This window comes from Rhineura floridana, chromosome 10, assembly GCF_030035675.1.
Source record: "Rhineura floridana isolate rRhiFlo1 chromosome 10, rRhiFlo1.hap2, whole genome shotgun sequence".
NCBI lineage: Eukaryota > Metazoa > Chordata > Lepidosauria > Squamata > Rhineuridae > Rhineura > Rhineura floridana.
In genome coordinates this window covers 73,650,377-73,674,335 of record NC_084489.1, presented here as the reverse complement: position 1 = coordinate 73,674,335, position 23,959 = coordinate 73,650,377, and the positions used below count along the sequence as shown (strand labels likewise).

At 44.1% G+C, this 23,959-nt stretch overlaps 1 protein-coding gene across 2 annotated transcripts in view; it reads right to left on the bottom strand.

Moving 5' to 3' along the window:
* The window catches only part of LARP4B (La ribonucleoprotein 4B), a 76,380-nt gene extending 70,490 nt beyond the window's left edge, over window positions 1-5,890 (bottom strand). Inside the window, exon 1 of one of the 2 annotated variants that reach the window (XM_061586160.1) lies at window positions 5,292-5,890. The gene's annotated coding sequence lies outside the window, so the exon portion shown is untranslated. The remainder of the gene's footprint in view (window positions 1-5,291) is intronic. The other variant, XM_061586159.1, reaches the window with a different exon arrangement.
* Between the last annotated feature and the right edge of the window lie 18,069 nt (window positions 5,891-23,959).

The following is a 23,959-nucleotide window of genomic DNA, read 5'->3' as shown; positions in this document are numbered from 1 at the left end:
CATCTGGATGATCAAATTCTTCATAAAATGGGGACAGCTAATGTCTGTATTTAACAGGAAATCTGTCATTCTATGGTTACAACGTCCCCAAACACTTGCTATATATTATATGCATGTAAGAATTTTTGTCCAACGCATCCGTAAAACACGCAGTGCTCCTTCATGCCAGCAACATGTAGTAAATGTCCAGGCATAAATTCTGTAGGTACAGCTTTCCCAAACACTCGCTACAAATGCATCTGATGGATTTCTGCCTGGACACATACTCCACACACACGCACACACCAAGCTCAATGTTAATCTGAAAGACCAAGCACAATGTAAGTGAAATTTGGCCAAGTTATACCTGGTCTCAGAATCCACATGCCAACCTTCATAGTCACACAACAACTTGTTTTAATTTTATAAAGAATACAATTTATAAGGAAAGCCAATGTGGTGTAGCAGTTACAGTGTTAGACTAGTATGTGGAACACCAGGATTCAAATCCCCACTCAGCCATGAAGCTCACTGGGTGATCTGGGGTGAGTTATTGTCTCTTAGCCTAACCTACCTTACAGGGTTGTTGTAAGGATAAAATGGGAAGGGCAAATACCATGTATGCCAACTAGAGCTCCTTGGAGGAAAGACAGGATATTATTACATTAAAATGTTAATAAAGTTGTAATATGAAATGTAATATTTATTATAATATTAAAATAAAAAAGTTCTGCCATAACTGTATCTCATTCCGCCATTATAACCAGAAATAGGAAGGAGGTATATCACATCATACAATTAGACTTCTAGAAGGTTCAGTTGCACACAGTTGCTCTTCAGGAGGCAACATCTCAGATGGGTCTGCCAGGCTTGAAAGGTTTACAGACTGAACAAAGTAGGGCAAGAGGCTCAAGGCCTCCAAGACTAATCAAAATAGTCAGATATTTTGATATTAAGTTTTTGCCCATACCCTTATTCTAGACACTTATTCTGGACATGAGTTTCTTATTATGGGGAACTACACAGTTCTTGACCAGCCATTCTGTGAAGAGCCGCCAATAGTCTATATATACCATAACCGTGAATATAAAAATAACTTTAACATGAACAATAACCATTTTGCCACAGAGGACAAACCCTAGCCACCTTATATTGGGGGGTCTCACTCCCTCAGGTTTGCTTTCTGCAGGGAGTGGGAGAATTCAAAACCAGCAGAAGACATCTGGGACTTGTAGACAAATTGGGAACTTCGGCATAAACATAAGAAGAGCCTGCTGGATCAGGCCAATGACCCATCTACTCCAGCATCATGTTCTCACAGTGGCAAACCAGTTACTCATGGGAAGCCCACAAGCAGGCATCTTCATCAGATGTGTTTTTTCACTTAATAAATTAACCACAAATAGGCATATTGTAAATTTTATGCAACATATAACCCTTATAAATGTTTGCATTGTTATTAATCATATTTCCTCCACTTTTTTCCCATTGAGTTTCTCATTTTCAATCACAAGTTGCCTGATCAGAAAGTTGTAGGTATAGTCTTCTCAAAATGTAATCAAATTCAATTAACCAAACCTTTGAGTTTAACATGTTGTGTTTAGGGCTTTTCATGTTCATGCAAGCTCCATAATGCCAGACAACTGCAGATGTTAAGGGTGATGCCCTTAAAAGATGTGTTATTTAAGCGATATGGTACGCTGTCATGTCAAGCTTCTGACCACTACCTTGGAGCTGGATGGCTCTCAGTGACAGAGGGACAGGCCCAAGTCTTAGATTTGTTTGTTCACTGGGAGAAAAACACGAGAGCCTATGCAACTGAAGCTATTATTCCAGGTTACAAGTACCTGACTGGCAGCAAATACTATCTACACAGAATGTTAAGAGTTGGAAGGCACCTTGAAGGTCATTTACTCTAATCCCCTGCTCAGTGCAGGATAGCCACAGATGATGCATTCTTCCTTACTCCTTCTCTTCTGTACATCTCCTACATGGGGTCTAATTAGTTTTGCAAATAAAACAAAAGTCCTATATTGTGGGTTGATATTTGCCCAGAGTGCAAATGAGCAAAAGAACTAAGAAAGAAGTACGACACTTCCCCCCCCCAAAGTACTTTTGAGTTTAATGTAACTATATCCAAGTGCAATCTATATGTAAGAAGTGGGATTGGGACAAAGTGTTGTATCCAGCTAAGCCATACTCAGACTAGACTGACTGAAATTAATGAACATGACTCAGGTGCATTAATTTCAATGACTTAGTGTGGTGTGGTTAGACTGTTGGACTACAACCTGGGAGACCAGGGTTCGATCCCCACATAGCCATGAAGCTCACTGGGTGACCTTGGGCCAGTCACTCCCTCTCAGCCTCAGAGGAAGGCAATGGTAAACCACTTGTGAATAAAGCTTACCATGAAAACCCTATTCATAGGGTTGCCATAAGTCGGAATCGACTTGCAGGCAGTCCATTTCCATTTTCAGACTGCAATCCAATACACACTTACCTGGGAGTAAGTCCCACTTAATAAACATATACTGGCACTAATGCAACATTAATATCTGTCCTGTCCATTCTCTTACCTAATTGGCTAAAGGAAAGATACTTTACAATACTTTGTGACAGTGGATTGAACTAGATGATCTTCAAGGTACCTGCCACTGATAGCCATCCAGCTCCAAGGCAGCAGTGAAGCCTGAACAAACAACAATGAAAAGATACTATACCATATGCATACTGCCTAAATAATGAGTGTTAAGGATGTGGCCAGCATATTGGTATTTGTCCAGCATTTTGGAGCTTGAATGACTATGAAAAGCCCTGAACACAAGTGAAACTGAAATTTTAATTGCATATTTTTTTTAAAAAAGAGATAAAACAAAGGAGATTCATCCACATTTTAGCACAAGACGTAGTTAAGTGTCCACTCCTTGCAAAGATAATCTAGTGTCCAACAAGGCTCAAGCTGATCAGGTTTGTACTAGAGAGGTTTTTGAGAACAAAAACACCACAACATTTTCTATTAATCTGAATTTTTTTCCGGCAAAGATTCAGAAAGCCACGAAGTTCCACTTATAAGTTTGAACAGAACAGCAAACATTGATCAAAAATCACAAGGAAACTGTCTGCAAATGCTTTCAGAATGATCCCGCGTGATGCTTACCTTCTCTTAACATATTTAAGGCTTTTAATACAATTTTGTTTAGTCTTTTGATGAAGGCCAACAAAACCAGACCATACGAGCCACATACCAAGAACTAAACTACCCAGACTTCATTCCCTGTATCTCAAGGTTGCCAGCATCAATCTTGCTGTCTCTGCAGCTTTGGTCCTGAACCACAACTTTGGCTTTATAACAGAAGGAACTATTGAAATTGATAGAACTTCTGCAACTGATAGAAAGCAGAGAATTTGTACATTGGCTGTCCAACTCACTTGGTTAGATCCAGACTTAAATCAATGGGACAGATGTAAAGTCATGATTAGCTTGTCCCAGATTTCAAACAGAACAAAATGAAACCAACTTGTCTGGATCCAGCCCACAATGCAAATAGGTCATGTTTATGCCCAAAACCCAAAGCAGAGGATCCTTCACTGGATGTCTTCAAGCAGAGGCTGGACAGCTATCTGCGGGAGATGCTCTAGCTGCGGATTTCCTGCTGTGAGCAGGGGGTTGGACTTGATGGCCTACAAGGCCCCTTCCAACTCTATGATTCTATGATTCTTTACACAGATTAGAAAATAATTTAACTGCTCTCTGTGGGCCACATTCAACATACTGACTAGTCTCATATCCGCAGGCTAGATTGTGATTGCAACTGTCCAAAAAGCATTTTAATAAAATACTCTATTAGTACATCTATATGTGCACACACACAAACCACAATGCCCAACATCCTCAAAGTAGCAGCCAGTTAACTAGACATTTTGTATGATCATAGAAAATCTACCTTCAGTAAAAGGCTACAGGTTAGGGAGGAGGAATCTGTGGTCCTCCAGATGATGATGAACTACAACTGCTGCAAGTCCAAGCCAGCAAGGTCAGGGATGAGAGTTGCAGTCCAGCAGCATCTGGAGAACCACAGACTTCTGCATCCCAGCTGGGGACCAAACCCTTGTGAAAACTTTGTTAGTAAAATGAATACCATTGGACAATGCAGTCATAAGCTGCTAACTGAACTGGGTAAGTTATAAAAACTAGAATGAGAAGAGAGTAGGGAAAACAGGAAGTGTGATTACACTGGCTGTTAAATAGCTGCATTGTTACAGAGATCTTACACACAGTAATTTTAGCTGTGTAGGGTTGAACTGGTTGTACAGCAATAAAAGTGGGCAGGGACAGGAAGACAGGTAAAGAGTATCATCATAACACAGAGCTCCAAAACAAATTTCATTCTTACATTAGAATGAAGATCACAAAACGTAAGCTTGGAAAAAGTTGCACACAATCCACTTTGTCACATTGAAATGATAGGCATTTTTTCCTCAGTCCTTCACTATGGTTCAGATATCCCACCTTTTAAACCAGTTTTTAAAGCTCAAACCCAGACGATCTCGCATAGGTTTGACACATCATGTTTTCAGATGGAAAGATACAGAATGCCAAACATTTATACCCAACACCCTACATCTCATGCATCTCAACTGCAACAATAATCGCCCGCTTTAAAGTTCCATAATGTGTCACTAACAGATTGAAACCCCCGTCAGCTTTAACTTCTTTTAAGAAGGCACACAGAAAGCGTTCAACAGCCACCCTCTAAGTACTTTTAAGTCATACCGCTTACAAGCATGGAAGAAGGGCGTGTGTATATGTTGAATTCCTAACTTTAGATAAGGGTGCGAGTTAGGAGTCGTACTGAGGGGCGGCGGTGGCGAGAAAAAATGAAGCGCGGATGAGCCTCTGCTTCTTGCTTGGGGCGGAGACGGAGGCGCGGCGGCTACAGAGGGATCGCCGCTGGTGTCTAGAGTCCATCGGTTTTCGGTCACACTTGAAACAAGTAAGCGCTGTCCTTCTCTATGTGCCCCTCCGGGTCTTCCCCGCCGCCGCCCCCCTCCCCAATCGGGAGTGGGAGGAAGGGAGGAAGAAGGAAACGAAGCACGTGAAGGAGCCATAGCCAGGCTGAGTGCTTCCTTTCCCGGACACAGCGCGGAGCTCCCGGCAGAAGCAGGCCACAACCGGGGCCAGTTCCCCGCAGCTGCCAGCCCCGCCCCCACCCACCCGTGAGCGGCCTCGGGTGAGAAAATGGCGGCGGCTCGGGGCGGTGACGGGAGTAAGAGGCGGCGGCGGCGGCACGGAATCGGGCCTCACTCACCTGTCAACCCAACAGCCAGCAAGGCCCCGGCGGGCCGGGAGGAATCTCGCTCAGAGGTCGGGGCTCGGGATCCTTCGCTGCTGGTCGTACTAACGCTGCTTCTCTCGGTCTCTCCTTCACCACCACCGCCACCTCTTTCTGCTTCTTCCTCGTCCGCCGCCGCTGCCGCCGAATCCCAGGAAAGGGGTGAGAGAGTGAGAGCGGGGACGGGGGGGGCAGAGGCGGCAGCGGGGCCCAGTTGGGGGGAAGAGGAGGAGTGGCGGCGGCGGGGAGGAGAAAGAGCGACAGGCGGGAAGGGCACGGAGAGGCGGGAGGAGGAAGAGAAAGCGGCAGCGGCGGCGGTGTCCGGGCTCCGGAATGTCGCGACGCCAAGAAGCAGCAGCGACAGCAGGAACAATCCGCTCGCATATGAGAGGGAGAGAGAGCGCCAGGGAGACCCACGAGCCCCGCTTCCGGCTCCCGGCGGAAGTCCCTCCTCCGGCGGCGGAAGATATTGGCCTACGCCTGAAGGTTCGCCTCCCCCCCCCAATCCTCTCGCGCACTTCTTCTCTTATCTCCTCCTTTCCTCCCTCTTCGCTTAAGCGAAAGCAAGAGGCTGGGGGGGAAATAGGCCGGCAACCTTCGCCGCGCGTGATTGGCCGGCAGCGCGCGGGGCTCGGCGTGATGTAAGCCACGCGGCACGTGAGCGAGGCGGGCGGGTGACGTCAGTTCCCTTTCATCAGGGAGCGCGAGAGAGTAATAGAAAAAGGAGAGGAGAGAGGAGAGGAGGGGAGGGGGGAATAATTCACAGAAGTCTCTCTATAAGAACATAAGAAGAGCCTGCTGGATCAGGCCGGTGGCCCATCTAGTCCAGCATCCTGTTCTCACAGTGGCCAACCAGGTGCCTGGGGGAAGCCCGCAAGCAGGACCCGAGTGCAAGAACACTCTCCGCTCTTGAGGCTTCTGGCAACTGGTTTTCAGAAGCATGCTGCCCCTGACTAGGGTGGCAGAGCACAGCCATCATGTCTAGTAGCCATTGATAGCCCTGTCCTCCATGAATTTGTCTAATCTTCTTTTAAAGCCATCCAAGCTGGTGGCCATTACTGCATCTTGTGGGAGCAAATTCCATAGTTTAACTATGCGCTGAGTAAAGAAGTACTTCCTTTTGTCTGTCCTGAATCTTCCAATATTCAGCTTCTTTGAATGTCCATGAGTTCTAGTATTATGAGAGAGGGAGAAGAACTTTTCTCTATGCACTTTCTCAATGCCGTGCATAATTTTATACACTTCTATCATGTCTCCTCTGACCCGCCTTTTCTCTAAACTAAAAAGCCCCAAATGCTGCAACCTTTCCTCGTTCCATCCCCTTGATCATTCTGGTTGCCCTCTTCTGAACCTTTTCCAACTCTATAATATCCTTTTTGAGATGAGGCGACCAGAACTGTACACAGTATTCCAAATGCGGCTGCACCATAGATTTTTCACCATATATCTTTCAGGTATCCTGGTCTCAAGGTGTATAGGGCTTTGTACACTAAAACCATAACTTTGAACTTAACCCAGTAGCTAATGTTTAACTATTCCCATGTTAAAGTCTTTGTTTTCTAATTAATAAAAGTCCTAAAAACTGTAACATAAGACTCACTAAGATCCTATATGCACACTTACTTGGGAGTATGAGCATGGAACTTAGAAAGAGTGGGGCTTCCGGGTAAATGTGAATAGTTTGGGTCATAAAAGTAGCACTGCAAGAGCTGCACTATTTAGGACAGAAGTGAGGAACCTTTAGTCCTCCAGATATTTTCCATCAACCCTAGCGAACGTGGCCCAACATCCAGAGGGAAAAACACACCTGATTTAGGACTTGATAGAAGGGTAAATTATACCAGATTCTCCATTCTAAGACAAATATGGGAAAATCTGCACCAGCAAAATTCCTTCAGTTTAATTTTAAAAGTGCAAGGCTGGACCAAGCAAGCTGAAGGCTACAATGCTATACGCACTGAGTTTACTGCAACTTTATTTCTAGTAAATATGTGTAAACCTTTAGACTAGGCCTTCCAAGTACATATTTCATCATCCCTGACCTTTGGCCATGTTGGCTTGTGCTGATGGGAGATGGAATTCAAGAACATCTGGAGAGCCCCCGTCTCCTTTAGGAAATGGTTGAACCTCCAAATTGTCACCACCTAGTGGTGGGCAGCAAACAGTGCAAAACCAGCTACAAGGACATAATGCAGCCTGATCCCATATATGTTTATTTGAAAGTGAACCCCATGATGTTGAATGGGTTTGTTTCAAAATTGATGCAGCGTAGCCTTTATCTACATAGCAGAATAAGGTTCATTTATGCTGAGGATAGGGAACCTGTAGCCCTCTAATGTTGCTGGACTACAGCTCACATCCTGACCATTGACCATGGTGACTGGGGCTGATGGGAGTTGGTCCAGCAACAACTGGAAGGCTACAGGTTAGCAACTTCTTTTTGTAGATTAATGTAAGGATAGGACAGAAAAGTGTTGAGGCCAAACTTATATTTGCATCCATTTTGGCTGTGCTTCAACTATCAGAGCTACACATTAAAGTAAATTAAATTAAATTACCTGCCTGGAAATTGTTGCAAATTAAGCTATATGCTATTGGCACCATTTGCCCTAATCTGTAATGGAGCTAAGAAAGGTTCCAATGAGGAATTGTGTAGAAGAATGGGACAATATGTATTTATATAAACTTTTTTGTTTAGCATTATCATTAGGATTGGGTTTTTGTTCCTGGAGTTTTTATTATGAACTGGAATGGAAAAACACAGGGCAATATCAAATGAAATAGTTTATTAGGCATTTTGTATGGATACACACACACACGTTTGTTTCTTTTGGCAAGTAATAGACAATGCTATATGGCGTTACCATTTCATATAATATCATGAGTGTATAATTATCAATGTGTGTGTGTATATACTTTTTGTTTTATTTACTTTTTGATATTGTACTCACTGATATAGTAAGAATACCAATTGCATTTTTGTTCCAATACTTGCAGGTATTAAAACTGTTCAAGGACTATGAGGTGGTTATTACTGTTGTTATTGTTGGATCAGAAAGAATAAAAATCTTGGTTGTATCTGTGATTGATATTCATTTACTCTAAAATCAGTGCCCTGAAAACTATTACATTCCTCTTCCCTAATATAGCACCTTTGTTGAGATTTTTTGCTGGGGAGGATAGCTGCCCCTCTAGGGTATTGGTTCAACAGTCAAGAGTAAGTCAGTATTGTGCACTGACTTCATCATGGCAAAAGCCTTGCTCTCAGCTTGGAGAACATCTTTGAGGAAGGATGTACAGGTCACATGAGAACAACTGGGGGGAGGCAGGGGAACTGTGAGTAGAAATCAGACAGATTTTTAGCTGCATACTCAGACTTAGAGCAGAGCTTCCTTGGACTTCTGGGGTACTATTATTTGTGTGTGATAAAGCAGCCAATCCTTCATTACTTTCCTTGTATGTGAATAACCCCTGCAGTCTTGTGCACATTGAATACAATGGGACTTGTAAACCTGAGTAAATCCTGTATAGGATTGTACAGTAAGGATTCTTGTTTTATCGCATAGCAGGTGTGCAAATGTGGAGGTATATAAATTGATGTTCGAGGGTTGCTTGTTGGGCTGGATGCTGGAGTGTGTAGGGGATCATGCACACCTTTGTGGACTGGGCTTGGGACTGATGAAGCCCTGATTTTAAATCTATCTAATACGTATACCTTTTCATACAAGTTCTCATTTTTTGGGCTGGTAAAACTAAACTATTTGCATCTGAAAGGCTGGGAAATGGTTAAGGGAACTTCATGCTTGACTATTTGAAAAAACACTTTTAAAAATTTGTTTTAAAAGTCTGCCTCAGCTATAACTTTGAGGCTCCAATCTAAGGATTTGTTCCTCAAAAGTTAATATTTGAATGCAAATCTCATTTTACATTGCATTATGGATGTAAGCCATAGGTGCAAATGCTACAAGCCTAACCAGGGCTGCAGTCATATATGTAGTTACTGTGAAGAAGGGTGGGATATAAATCTAATAATAAATAAAATAAAATAAGTAACCCTTTTAAAATTAATGGTATCTACTGCTGAGTAAACATGCTATTTTTGTATTTATATCACATGCACGAAAAGAAAGGAAACAAAAACATTGTTCTTTTTTGTGGGATGGGGGTGGAGTAGAGAAGGGGATTTTACAATAGTGTATAAGGACTTTATTCCTTCATTCATAAGAAACCTTTGCACACAAAGACAGAGCTTGGACGTAATTAGTTACAAAAAATGAATTATTTGTAATTTATTACCTTTTTGAGGAACAAATGAGTAATTTATTTACATTTTGAATGTAACAGAACGAGGAGTAATTTTATTACTTTTCAGGAGTTAATTGTAATGCTTCCAGATTTCTACCCAGTTCAGATTTGGTACCAAATTTTCCATTAATTTGCTTATTCTCTATCATTGTGGATCTGATTTTTATGTAGCAATTTTCTGCAGCTATTTTTGAAAACGGGTATTTTTTTAATCCACCTCTAAAATATTGATATTAAGAATGATAATTTTATTGATAATTTCCTTTCATTTATCAATATTTCCTTTAAATTATAGATATTAATATAAATATATTTTGTGAGGAGAAAACAGATCGGTAAAAGCAGCACATAGTGGACAAAGAACGAACTTGAGTCAATACTGGCTTGTTAGGCCAACCGAATGCTTCTGAAGCAGCACTGGGCAACGGATCCCATCGCTACCACCACCATTGAGAATCCAGCCTGCTCCTCTCTGTGTGGCTGTGCTTGTTTACCTGCATGGCCCCATCATTGGGCCTTGCTCCCAAGTAAATGTGCAGCGGGTTCTGTTTCTTGGTCATGCTAGTGGGACAGAGCTGGGCTTGTTATGTATAGGTAGGTCGTCCGTTTTCTTCTAGGTGATTGCAGATTGGTAGTTTTATTTGCTGCAACTTTTTCATAGGTAGGGAAGTCAGACAATCTCATTCTCTATCAATGTTCTTCCATTTTTTCACAAAGAAAACCTGTGTTTGCTTTTTGATAATGTTCTGAGACCTTGCAACCTCTCACATAGGAAAATGAGGCAATGGTTCTGAAATGTGCCCTGCAAAATCCATCACTGTATTTATGGTGAATGTAATGAGGACCCAATGACTTGAGTTCATTCAGATCAGTTCTTTTTTTTTAAGCTAATTGTTATCCTGACCTGTGACCTTTTCTCCTTGCCCTCCTCTCATTTGCCTTTATTTTGCTGAAAGCATAATTTGTTGTGGCTTACAGTCATTCATGTTGGATGCAGCTGAAGTCACAAAGCTCTCTGACCATCCTCAATTTAATCAGAATATACAGTTTCCTATTATAGTGTTGTATCAGATATCCTTCAGTGACTCACACCGAAGTGCTGACGTTTATAACGACAAATATGTACAAGGAAAGGGCCCATTCAAGTACAGAGATAATAAAAGCTTCCCCCCCCCTTTTTCCTGTAGTGTGTAGATTGTGTCAACATGAAGCAGCACACACCTCACCGAAAATGTTGGTGATTGAGATTCATGGAAATAGAGCCAGCAATGATACTATATTATTTATTTTGGAGACTTTTTACCCTGCTTTTCTATCTAGGCTAATCAAAGCAGCTTAGAAATGGCAGTAAAAATATAAAACAAAAACAAATAAACTGAAAAAGAAGCAGCTCATAAAAACAACTATATCAGGGGCAACAGATAAAATCATGATCAAGTCAAAGGCAAAATACCTGTTGAAAAAGATGGCTCTTAACTGTCCTGTGAAAAGCAATCAGTGATGGAGTGTCAGATCTTGCCTGAGACGGAATCTCCATAGTTAGGGCGACACTACAGAAAAGGCCGTGTGCTTCATACCCACCCACCAAACAAAGTGGTGGTGCTGCTGGTGGTGAAACAGACGGCAGGGCCACAGGTGTTAATATGAGCTGCAAGGTTGATTCATAAGGCATCCTGGTTTCATGCCATTCAGGGCTTTAAAAGTTTAAAAATGGAACTTTGAATTCAGCCCAGTGAATATGATATAATAGGAGAGTGGTATGAATCACACCATGTGGGCTGATCTTCAGGTCTTAGTTAGAGCTCTTGTGGTCACATTTTGCAGCAAAAGAAGTTGTTGGACTATCTCCAAAGACAGATGCAGGTAGAGCACATTAAAGTATTCAAATCTGGATGTAATGAGGGCAAGATTGACCAAAGCCTGATCTTGCTTCTTTAGGAAAGGCCAAAGTTAGTAAGAGGTATTCCAGGCTAACATTTCCATGTACATTTTTGAATATATCTGTGAATAAAAGAACACCCCCAAGTTTCGAACATGATCTTCCAGAACAGATGGAATAACTATCCCTAAATATCTGGAACCCCCAATCAATAGCACCTCTATGTTGTCAGGATTATACAGTAATCCAGCTAGTTGAGTGCCTAATTAATGTGTGGAAATCCTTACAATACAATGTGGGGACTGCCTCTACTTTTTTGAACTAGATAACTTCCATCAGCCCAATCCAGTGGCCATGCTGGCTGGGGCTGATGGGAGTTGTAGTTTTAAAAAGTAACTTTTCCAAACTCTGCTCTAGTATAGATGGTGCACTGCCTGGCAATGTCTTTCCAGGATTTCAGATAGGGGTCTCTCCTAGCCCTATCTGGAGATGTCAGGAATCGAACCCAGGACCTTCTGTATACAAAGTGTGTGCTGTACTACAGTAGGCCCCCACTCATATGGTGGGTTATGTTCCAGACCCCCGCCTAAAAGTGAAACCCACCGAAAAGTGGAACTCATTCAATTGAATGGCGCCCGACACCCGAAAAACATCGTAAAAGCAGAACAAGCACCTTATGAGTGGGGCCTTACTCTAATTGAAAGCCACCGTGTTAGCAGAACGCCAAAAAGCGGGCCACCAAAAAGCAGGCCCTACTGTACAGAGCTACAGCATTACCCTTACACTTTAGCTGAAAAGGAATGGTTTTCAGAGTTCTGTAGCAAGACAGGCCCTGACCTCGGGAATAGAACAAAATCATGAAACAACTTGTCTTAGTCATGTTCAGAGATGGTATTTCTATACCCCTGAAATATCAGATGGTGGGGGACAGATATAGAAAGACCATTCGTGCCTTCATGTCCTGCTTATGATATTCCCAGAGATACCAGGCTAGCTGCTGTTGGCAGGTCTGGCCATGGGCAAAGTTTATTCAGAGCTGCCCAGCACCTCCCTGGTGGTCCCCTGCCCCAATGAGCTTAGTGGGAAGCATGGTGGGGACAGGCAAGGACAAGGGGCAGGAAGAGGTTGCTGGAGCCAGACTGCCTGGCACATATTTTTTCAAGTCCAGGCCCTTAAAAGGGGGTGGGGAGTCATGCCAGCTGGAGCAGGATTATGGCCCCTGTGCCCAGTGAGCTTGCCAGGCGTGGGGTGAGTGGCCCGGGGTCATGCTTTGGGGAGACGGCCTCTCCAAAGGGCCCCCTGGCAAATTTCCCAGTTGCAAGGGAAATCCCAGATGCAAGGGTGATGATCCTGCAAGGTCTGGCACAGCTATTTTTTTCTTCCTTTCAAGGGCCTGGCACTGAGAGGAGAAGCTACCAGACTATGCAGCTGCAGCAGCTGCCAAGGTCTTTCTCCCAAATGCCTGTGGCTCTAGGTACAGCATCGCTTCCCTGGGAGAGAAAGACAATGGCCATTGCAGCCTTGGCCACTGTAGCATTTCCCTACCAGACTAGATGCTGATGATAGGCTCTGCTGTTGGAAGCAGAAAGCTGGACTTCCTTTGGTGTGATACTACAGGACAATTTTCATATGCTTATGATGAGTACAATTCCTTTCCCTAGCCTTAAAATGTGAGGCTTTAGCTGTATCGTGAGCAGTAGAGTAGTGGCATATTCAGAAGTGCAGGGTCCCTTCACAATAGTCACACCATGCCCCCTCACAGCCATTCCCCTTTTTAAGATTGTGCAATAAAATGAGCTTTCAGTCTCTTACTTTGTTTGAAGTACTTTCTCTTAGTGATGCATTGCAACGATTAATGTAGATCTCCATGTTGTTGATCTGCTATTTTCTCTGCACATACTTGGGCAAATGTACTAAGATGCTGTAAGGTAAGGAACTTCCTTTGCTGAGTTTCCCTTCTTTGTTGCCATACTATGACTAAAAGGGAATGTGAAGAGTCTTCTCAGTGGCTGACTTACCTCCTTTCACTCTGATTGGCTCCAATCAGAAGGAAAAGACACTGAAGAAATAAGGACCTCCCCAAAAAGTAAGGGGTCTAAGATCCCCTGGGACCCTGGACTACTACACCCCTGATGAAAGTGAAGTACTAGGCATGCTTTATGTGATGCTAGGTCTCCATGGGTTGTATCCAGCTAAGTTCTACTCAGAGTAGACCCACTGAAATCAGTGGACAAGTTAGTCAAGTCTATTGAGTTCAGTGAGTCTACACTGAGTATGACTTATAGCAGCTGAATACAGGGCAGGGCAGCGTAGGGTTGCGCCAGAGACTGTGTTTCCGAACAGAGGTCAGAACTCACTGCAAGCGCATGGCGAACTGAAAGTAACCCGAAACCAAAAGCAACAATGAAGGGGAATTCCCAGCCTGCAAATAAGGACAGGATAGGAAATCCAGCTCTACCAACAGTCTCCAGCATTCCTGGTTATGCAAAGCAGCTCTAATTTAGCTCTGCTCAGAAATGTTTTTCCCCGCTGGTTATTCAAGCCAATTTACAAATAATATTTTAGAAGAGCCATGGTCACAAATACACTGCTCAACCACTGTGCTTGCAAGAGAATATTTGCTATACTTTTTTTTTTGTATCTGGTTCCAGGATAGTGAGAAATGGGTTATCATCACAAGCATTTGCTGTGAACAGAAGCCACAGTTTCTGTTTTACATTGCCAGGAGTGTTGTTAGGCACTTAAAAGGCTCAGGGCACAGGCCCATAACACATATTTGCATAAAATTTACATCTAATTTATACGTATCTACTAATTTAGGCCTCTGAGCAAATGGAGATGGTCCAGGAAATCTGGGCCACAATGCAAAAGACCCATGGCTTAGGCTGCCTGGGCCATCCCCATCAACACTCCTATACATTACTCAGCATGGAAGATTTGCAGGGGCAAGCAAAACAGGAGCTTCTGCACAAGGTGAACCAATCAGGTAATCCATAATATATAATCAATGGAGCTGCCACAGTTGGAGAGTAAGGAAACCACCATCATGGTAATATGCATGCATGATGGTCGTAGGCCCTGGCCCTGGTGCCCATTGGGACTGGTAGGGTGAAAGGCAGGGAGCCCAACAGTAGGTAGAGCCAGAGGCAATGACAAGCAGAACTAATTCATCCTAGCTGAATGTTGGAAGATTCAGGACAGACAAAAGGAAGTACTTCTTTACTCAGCGCATAGTTAAACTATGGAATTTGCTCCCACAAGACGCAGTAATGGCCATCAGCTTGGATGGCTTTAAAAGAAGACTAGACAAATTCATGGAGGACAGGGCCATCAATGGCTACTAGCGTGATGGCTGTGCTTTGCCACCCTAGTCAGGGGCAGCATGCTTCTGAAAACCAGTTGCCGGAAGCCTCAGGAGGGGAGAGTGTTCTTGCACTCAGGTTCTGCTTGCGGGCTTCCCCCAGGCACCTGGTTGGCCACTGTGAGAGCAGGATGCTGGACTAGATGGGCCACTGGCCTGATCCAGCAGGCTGTTCTTACGTTCTTAGTTTTGCCTCCATCCTTCGGCCTACTGAGTTCTACAAGGGGCAACACTGAGACTAAGGAGCGGGAAGCTGACCGACAGTGCTACTGCCTGGAGTGGATGTAAATAGCGGAGCTTGGAAAAGTTACTTTTTTGAACTACAACTCCCATCAGCCCAATCTAGTGGCCATGCTGGCTGGGGCTGATGGGAGTTGTAGTTCAAAAAAGTAACTTTTCCAAGCTCTGGAAGGCAGGGAAGTAGGGGCTGGCTGAGGACAGACTGTGGTTGATGGGACAGTGCCCCACTTGCCCTAATGCACAGGCCTCCACTAGGTCCTGATATTTCTCTGCACCCTGCAGATTAGCTAGACAAAATATTTCATTGAGTCAGTCTTGTGCATTAAAAAAATAAATTTGTAAGTAGCCACAGACTCACTCTGGGTAACTAAACTTATGGGGCCAGGGTGCCAATGAGAACACCCCCGACCCATTAAGACCAGCAGATGAGATGAGGTCTACATGTTGTTCATATGTGAATCCACAATGCAAGAAAGACTGTTTGCCTTTCCTGCGTAGTTTCTGATCGCACCGGCTCAGCCTGTCCTACATTGAACATGGCCCCATGGACATGCCCCTATTTCATTGGATGCCAGGTTTAGATGCCCACCCTCCCATCTGCTCTAAACAGAGGACAGGTGCAAAGAGCTCCTCTCTGTGAGCGAGCGCTGCAGTGGCTGACGTAGGTGCCTTCCCCCCCCCTATTTATTTATTATTTGATTTATATCCCGCCCTTCCTCCCAGCAGGAGCCCAGGGCGGCAAACACAAGTGCTAAAAACACTTCAAAACATCATAAAAACAGACCTTAAAATACAAAACAACGTTAAAAACATTAAAAAAAAACTTTCAAAAATCTTTTTTTAAAGGGTTAATTGCTGTGTCCATCAAGACTCTGTTGGGTTCCAATCTCCATCAACCCCAGTCAGCACGGCCCATAGTCAGCTGGAGGGCACGTCTGTGCCATTTTGTGGTCCTGTCTCTTTTTCTGCTTTTTAGATGTGGCAGCCATTATACCACACATGCCCCCACAGCAACCATTTTGTGACTGGCACCCACAGCGTTTTCTCAAAATTCCAAATTTGCCCACTGGCCCCAAAAGGTTGGTGACCCCTGGTCTGAACTCAACTGAACAAGATGAGGCCTGGTGTGTGTCCATGCTGTGTCATTTGGTTGTGAATTAACAGGAAAATTCAAGGGGCAGAGCATATACGCCAGCATATACTCACAGTATTTCTGGGTGGTCTCTGGCTGTATACTCTGTTATTTTCTGCTTGCAACAAAAATAGACCACATAGACAGGCCTAGGATGGAGGACAAGGAGGGTAAAAAAACCCAGAATTTAAACATACTGAACCCAGTCAAAACCAATCCATCCTCACACAGAAAATGCATCGTTCATCTAAACATCTCTCTCAACTGATCCAGGAGCAGGCCTGTAGATCAGGGGTGTGGAACCTGTAGCCTTCCAGATGTTGCTGGACTTGCAACAGAACTGTGGTTTGGAGCATCTACCTGGGCAGTGCAATGTTCTCAAGCTCTGGACTGGTCCCAGCCATTCAAGATGGTCTTTCAGACCTCTCAAACTGCCTACATCTGAGCCAGACAAGAAGACCTATAAAATCAATTCTGTGTGGGCTGAGAAGTTGCCTGAGTAACTTCTTGGCTGTGGTGCATTTTAGCATATCCATCAGCCCTAACTCCTGGCTGCTCCTTGGCTCTGACTCCCTGGGACAACTTCTGGCTTCTGGTCCCCAGCTCCTGGCTCATTTCTGATTGCTGCCTGCAGTGCAACCCTGACAGCAGCACAGGAATAAATGAGAGTCTGTGAGGAACAAATCAAAGTAAGATGAAACAAAATAGGTCAAGGTGTAATGGTATGAAGGCACCAGCTCATAAATGTGACATGTGTCATGCCTAGCCCTGAACAGGTAACAGACAAGGAATCCCCAGAGAATAAATTGGACACTCCATAGGTTGAGGGCCTTGAGGAACAGGCAGGGTCCCTGGAACCAGTGGTGAGGATCCACTTGAGCACCCCCATGGGGGGAGACCTACTGAAGAGTAGTCAGAGTATTCAGAGGAGAAGGTGGCGCTGTCTTCCTCTCCAGTCCTCAAGAACACTGGTGCCCAAAGGTCTGGGCCTGGACTGTGGAGCATGAATAAGGGGTCTCTTCACGTGCAAGAAATCCCTGAAACTCCTTCAACAGCAGCTACGGTTAGGGTGTGGTCTAGGAGGCCAGAATATATCACATCTCACTCTTGAGCCTTCCAGTTGCTTGAAATCACAAAGGTCTTTGTTCCTTGTGCCTGATTGTAGTTCCCTCTCCTTACTGTGTTGTACCTTGCCTGAACTCCCTGTGAAATTGATTCTCTATGCATGACCTTGTTTTGCTTGGACTGGGCTGCACCTGTAACCCTGCCCTCATTGGTGAGTATTTTGCTAAGAGGTTTCTTCCTCCTGAGATTGGGACCCCAGCCCCTGAGCGCATCCACTGGAGCATGACATAGAACCATTGAGTCATCAACATGATATGCATCTCTGGATGAGGCTGAATAGCCTGCTTTAGGGAGGGGTAGCATGATACCATTTAGTAAGGCTCTGTGCTACTCATCTAACAGGGTTGTTAGAGGTTTTCTGCACAAACTGAGAGCAAGTAACTTTTGCAGCTCCCCAAAGGGGTGGTTATTACATTTTTAATTAAGATACTAATTTCCATAATGCGGTGGCATAGAAAAGGTCGTTGTCAATCTGTCATGAGAATAATGAGCTAATTGCTTGAAATGACAATGTTGTCCCCCTTTAAAAGTAGGTGTGCTGAAAAGCGCCCTTTTAAAATTATATTATTGTAATCACTGGATCTCTCACAAGTTATTCTGAAAAGTGAGTGAAGGCTTTGCTAGCACTTGGCATGCTCAAGAGCAGAGCTTGGAAAAGTTACTTTTTTGAACTACAGCTCCCATCAGCCTAATCCAGTGGCCATGTTGCCTAGGGCTGATGGGAGTTGTAGTTCAAAAAAAGTAACTTTTCCAAGCTCTGCTGAAGAGTGTCTTTCTGTTTTGGCAAAACGTGCTGAATCTCAGCAGCTAAACTGCTTTACGTTTTGCCTTTGTGATATAAAGCGCAGCTTTTGGAAAGTAAGGCTGCATATGTATACCATACATTTAAAGCACATTATATCCCCCAAAGAATCCTAGGAATTATATTTTGTTAAGAGTGCTGGCAGTTGTAGTTCCGTGTGGGGTAAACTACAGTTCCCAGGATTCTCTGGGGGGAAAATAATGTGCTTTAAATGTATGGTGCGCAGCCTAAGTTTCATAGAAACCAATGGATCTTTGCAGAGCCGGATTTTGGAGGCCGTTTGATCAGGAGTGGTCAACATGGTACCCTTCAGATGCTGTTGGACTGCAGCACTCATCAGCCCTGCCATTGGCTATGTTGCCTAGGGCTGACAGGCATTGGAATACAACAATATCAGGATGACACCATGTTGGCTACCCCTGCTCTAGAAGGAGGGAGGTGAGGTGAAATGCAAGTGAGCTAAAAAAACCCTTCTTTAAATATTTTATTTATTTAACAAGATAAAAGAACACTGTCAAGAAGAATCTATCATTTAGAAATCCATCATAGAGATCCATCACAGTATATAGAAGGGTTAGGGAATCTGGAGGTCAAATGCGGCCCTCCAGACCTTTCTATCTGGCCCTTAGTATTCTCCCCAGCCATATGCATCATCCCCAGACCTGCTTTTCACTCTCCTTTAGTGTTTTTGCATGGCCAGAATAAGAAGCAGAGCTTGGAAAAGTTACTTTCTTGGACTACAACTCCCATCAGCCCAATCCAGTGGCCATGCTTTCTGGGGCTGATGGGAGTTGTAGTTTAAAAAAGTAACTTTTCCAAGCTCTGAAAGAAGAGCCCAGCTGGATCAGGCCAATGATCCATCTAGTCCAGAATCCTCTTCTCACAGTGGCCAACCAGATCCCTGTGGGAAACCTGCAAGCAGGACCTGAAAGCAACAGCACTCTCCCCACTTGTGAATCCCAGCAACTGGTATTCAGAAGCATTCTGTCTCTAAACATGGAGGATATGGAGAGCATAGACATCATGGCTAGTAGGCACTGATGATAGCCTTATCCTCCATGACTTTGTCTACTTCTCTTTTAAAGCCATCCAAGTTGGTGGCCATTACTACCTCCTGTGGTACCGAATTCTATAGGTTAACAATGCACTATGTGAAGAAGTACTTTCTTTTGTCTGTCCTGAATCTTCCAATGTTCAGCTGTACTTGATGTCCACTGGATGCTATGAGAGAGAAAAAAATTTCTCTATCCACTCTCTCCATGCCATGCATACTTTTATGCATGTCTAGCATGTTGCCTCTTAGTTGCTTCTTTGCTTGCCTGCCTGGGTGGAGGATAGATTAGACAGGGGGCTGTGATTGAATGTAGAAACTACCCTACTCTACAAAGGTAACATTTACATTAGTTGCTCTGCTTACCTTTCCCTCTGACCCTGCCTATCACTGACATGAGGTGCCCAGAAGGGAATGCAACCCTCACACTGTAAAAGGTTCTCCTCCCCTGGTCTATAACATGAGTTATTACAAATGATAACAATGCAAAGCTATCACTACCCAGAAGTGTCCCTCCACAGAGAACCACGGGAACATGGGCGGCCTTATGTTTGCACCACTACTGTTCCACATGTGTAATAAAAACTGTAGCAGACTGAATAGAACCAGTCTGTTGCAGTCGTTCGTTTGGATAAGTGTAGCCAACGGAGTCTGGTCCGTTAGGGCTATGTGGCACTGCCCCAACAGCTGACCTCAGCCAGCCCCCACCTTCTTACTTACATCCAGTCTAAATGGGGTGGTCCTGCCTGTTGGCTTCCTCTAGTAGAAGTTCTGTCTTTGTAGAACTCAGCAGGAAGGAGGATTGAGAACATTTAAAGGGCTTCATAGGCCTGTCGGCATAAGAAGGTCTTCAAGAGATGCCTGAAAGTCAATAGGGAGGATGCCTGCCAAATCTTTCCTGGAAGAGTATTCCACAGCATGGGACCCGTGACTCTAAATGTGAGGAAGCCACTTCTCCTCATGAGTAGACTGATTCATTGGGTAATGCTGATGGCTTGTGGCTGTGATCTGGATGGGGGCTCTGAAGTGCTCAGGATTACAAGCCAGTCAGAGTTTGAGGGAGAAATTTGATTCAGTTTGCACCAAGGGGTGAACCTATCGAACTTGCAGTTTTTGAAACGATACGCAAATGAAAACACAGCCATCCTTCGAAATTCACACTTCTCTGAATTGTGCAGTGCAGTTCTCCAGCCAAAATGCATATCCTAGGGCAGCGCTTCCCAACTAGTGGGCCACCAGGTGTTGGACCACAATTCCCATCTTTCCTGACCATTGGCAATGCTGGCTGAGGCTGATGGGAGTTGTGGTCTGTGATGTTCCTGCTTATAGTGTAAATATGGTAAGTGCTGTTTATATAGAAGACATATGGTAAGTGGAGTGAAAGAGGAGGGGGGAGTACATGAGCAGTAGAATGCTGGATGATTGGCTGAGCGTTTGAATGGCTGGGAGTATAAATGGAAGAATGACAGTTGAATCTGGTGGTGGATGTTAGTAGGGTGGAGAAGAAGGTGTTTGGTGGTGGATGTTAGTAGGGTGGAGAAGAAGGTGTTTGGTGGTGGATGTTAGTAGGGTGGAGAAGAAGGTGTTTGGTGGTGGATGTTAGTAGGGTGGAGAAAGAGGTGTTTGAGGGTGGAGGTCAGGAGTGCGGAGAAAGAGGGAGTTGGAGTTCTGATTAATAATAAGTCAAGTACAAACCAGGAATAGATGAAACCATATGCTTGTGAAACATTCTAAAACTAATCTTGTTATTTCTGATATTTAATAGATACTTATTTGGTTTACCAAAGGCCTGATCCTTGGCTGGGGGATATACATAACAGAAGGGAGGGCAAGGTAATTACCAAGGCTGAACAGAAACAGTATCTAATGGTGGCAGCGGTGAAGGGAGGAATAATAACAATTCAAGTATCCAGAGCAACCCAGAGTTGTATGCGTTATCTATAAAGATACAAGGGGGTTGGGAACAGCATAAGCACGCAGTCACAAAAATAACCAGCTAGAGAGAGACTCAGGCAAAGTCTCTGGGAGTATTGGTTATAGGATGTGACTGGTGGCGCTGCCTAGCAGTGGGATCTAATGAGATCTGTGCTAGAGCGGAGTGAGAAACCATACAAAGGACGGTCCGGACTGGTGGTATCCCTGGTGGTGCCTAGTGAAAGGCAGTAGCCACAAGCAGGTGGGAACCTGACATGGAGAGCCAGGGAAGGACGTCACATGTGGTGGCTGTAGTGGTGGGATACGAACAATAGAGAGTCCCTAAAAGTGATGTGGCAAAAAGAAATAACAAATAAAGATTACTTGTGAGAGTGACTGGCAAAGAGTGTGTGGCAAAGTGTGAGTGAACTCCAAAAACATGGCTGAATATATCAAGATGAAAAGAGAGGAGCTGGTGGAGAAGTGCATAACGTTCAATTTACCTCACGAGGGTAAAGGGGTAGATGAATTGCAGGTAGCATTGATAGCATTCGCATCTGTCCAACAAAAACAACCTGTCAGAGAAGAGAACCCAGAAGGGTACTCAAGCAATCCCGCTTATATAGAGTATTTAAGAGAGAAATTGAGAAAGGACAGTGAGGAAAAAGATAAGCTTGAGATGATGAAACTGAGGATGGAGGCTGAGGAGAGGGAAAGGGAACGTGTGATGGAGGCTGATGAGAAAGGAAAGCAGCGGGAGTTGGAAATTGAGAGAATGAAAGTGGATGCTGAAATACAGGTGGAAAAGTTAAAATTTGAAAGAGAGAAGTTTCATTCTGATGAAACAAGAAAGGACAGAAATGAAACCAAAATAAAGGTTACACCAAAAGATTTTGCGGTGTTTGAACCTGGACAAGACCCACAGATTTACCTCAACACCTTTGAAAAGGCAGCTCAGATGTGGGGGCTACCGGAGGATAAATATATGCAATATTTATCAAATCTGATCAAAGGGGAATTGGCAGAGGTATACCAATATTTTCCCTCAAACAGGCCCGTCACATATGCCAAGTTTAGAGAGGCAGTGTACAAAAGATTCAGACTGGGACCTGACTACTTTAGGAAGTTATTTCGAAACTGTCAGATCCAAGCAGGGAGGTCTTTTGTTGAACTGGGAGCAAAATTGATGGACATATTTGGAAAGTGGATGGGAAGTGCCAAAGCTCAGTCAGTGGAAGAGGTGAAAAGCCTCATGATACTGGATCAATTATACCATCAGTTACCACCAGAAATAAGACTCCTTGTCAAAGACCGTTCCCCTACATCTGTTCAAGAGGCCGCAGAGTTGGCAGATCACTTTGCTTCCAATAGAACTGGCTGGGTGGGGAAAACATCAAGAGAGTTTAAACCCAGACCATATAATGGTGGCATAAAGGATGTGGTACAACAGCAAGTGAGTCCTCCAATAAAGTCTGAAGGGCACAGGACACCCCAGAGTGGATCTGTGTACCCTAAAATGGAGGAGAAATTATGTTATAAATGTGGTAGACCGGGGCACCTACGTTTTCAATGTGAGGTTGCCAACCCCATTAGTAATCCTGCTCAGGGAAGGGCAGTGAAAACAGAACCAAGGGAGTTAGAAGCGAAGAAGGTTCAGTTCTGCAAGATAAAAATGTAAAAGACTTTGATTTGAGTCTGAGGGAAGAGGTGAGTGTGCAAGGGGCAAATTATTGGTCATTGCTTGATACTGGTGCCGCTCAGACGTTACTGAGGCCAGATTTGATAAAATCTGAGGAAATATTACCTCAGGAAACGGTGACAATCCAAGGAGTGATGGGTGAACCAGAAAGCATACCCATGGCCCTGATAAAATTAAAGTGGAGAGGAAAGGAGGAAATATGTAAAGTAGGTATTAATACCCAACAACAAGAACCAGTGATACTGGGAAGAGATGTTATGGGGGCACAAGGAAAAATATATGTGGTGACCAGACAACAACTTGGCAAAGCAACAGAAACCATGTTAACAGAGGCCGAAGAAAACAGGGTGGAACCTGTTATCGAGCCTAAGGTCGCCATAGCAACCCCTGGCAGGCCGGCTAAAAGAGACAAACTGTATCGAATGGTCTCTAGTGAAGAGGCAGAGCAGTTCAGGGAAGAGCTGGATAAGGATGCAAGTTTGAAGCAAATGAAGGACCAAGCCCTTACACAAAAGATTCCCTTTACTGACAATCTGAGGAATCAAATTGTGTGTGAGAATGGGATTTTATATAGACTGTGGATGCCTGCTGAGAGAGAGAATGAATGTGAACCAGTGAAACAATTGATGGTACCTAGCAAATACAGAGCCAGATTGCTAGAGGTAGCCCATGATGTCCCATGTGCAGGGTATCTTGGAATAAAGAAGACCAAGAAAAGATTGGCTGCACACTATTATTGGCCAAATATTTCTAAAGACGTAAAACAATATTGTTTATCTTGTGACATATGCCAAAAGGTGGGGAAAAGTGGAGTAAAGACAAAAGCACCATTGAAGCCCCTTCCTATAATAGGACAACCCTTTTATAGAGTGGGAATAGATTTGGTGGGCCCTTTTTCCAAACCCACAAGGCATGGCAAGAAATATCTATGGTGGTGGTGGATTTTGCCACCAGATACCCAGACGCTGAAGCACTAAGATCCGTGGAAGCCCCTGTAGTGGCAGAGGCTTTATTAAAAATCTTTATGAGACTGGGTTTCCCTCATGAAGTGTTGACGGATCAAGGCAGTGTATTCATGGGAGAAGTGACGCAATGTATGTGGAAGTGTTGTGGTCTAAAACATTTAAAGGCAACTA